We start from the raw sequence: 988 nt of genomic DNA on the forward strand, positions 1-988 counted from the left end.
AACTTCTTTCTGAAATCTCATCAATTAGATTTTCTTTCTTTTCAAATGCTGCACAGCAATTAGAAAAATAGTTCTTTATGGTTGATGGTAGCACTGCCCAGTCATCAGATGGGCAAGAATCTTAGCTTTGTATTCTAGCAATGGGTTTAAGTTCCACAGATCCCTTTACTCTCCTTCCACCAGAACTTCTTTTTTTGTTTTGTTTTTTGTTTTTATTTTTCCACCAGAACTTCTTGTAGGCATGTATGAGACAGCCATTTGGGGTGACAATATAATCTATGGCTGTAGTAGGACTGGGAAATATACAAAACATTGACTTCAACCACATGAGCTGAAGACAAATGAGCAACTCATTCATTTATTCACTCCTTTGTTCATTCATTCATTCATTCTATGACTATGTACCGATGCCTCTCTTCAGTACTGAACAATCAATGCGAAACAGGGAAGAGTAGAAGTTTCTACCCTACTGCCTTGGGTTGAGTGTACCCCCAAACTTGGCCCCCACTGTAACTGTTGAGGTTGGGAAATCCTATTATGGTAATTGAAAGGTGGAGCCTTGAAGAGGTGATTGGATTGTAGGACCAACCTGTAGTGAACGGATTAATAATGGTGGTTGGGGTGTGGTTCTGAGGGCTTAGAAGGGGAGCACATGAGGAACTATTGTTCTCTCTGCTCCACCATTTTGCAATGTGATACCCTGCATCACTGTCACAAGACCCTCAGTAAGTGAGAAATGGTGTCTCAGTGTAGGCTTTATTTGTATTTCTTTCATTATGAACAAGGCACAGTGTGTTTCCATATGTCTACAAGCTATTTATATTTCTTTTCCCAGATCCATTCATTCTTTCAGCCCATTTTCCCATAGGTTTGCTGGCCACTTTCTTCTCTATTTGTGAAGCTTTTTATATTTTAGAAATATTAATCCCTTTTAATATGTTACAAATATATTTTCTCACGTTGTCACCATCAAACTTTGGGTTTTTTT

This window comes from Galeopterus variegatus, unplaced genomic scaffold (assembly GCF_000696425.1).
Source record: "Galeopterus variegatus unplaced genomic scaffold, G_variegatus-3.0.2 Scaffold9370, whole genome shotgun sequence".
Classification (NCBI taxonomy): Eukaryota; Metazoa; Chordata; class Mammalia; order Dermoptera; family Cynocephalidae; genus Galeopterus; species Galeopterus variegatus.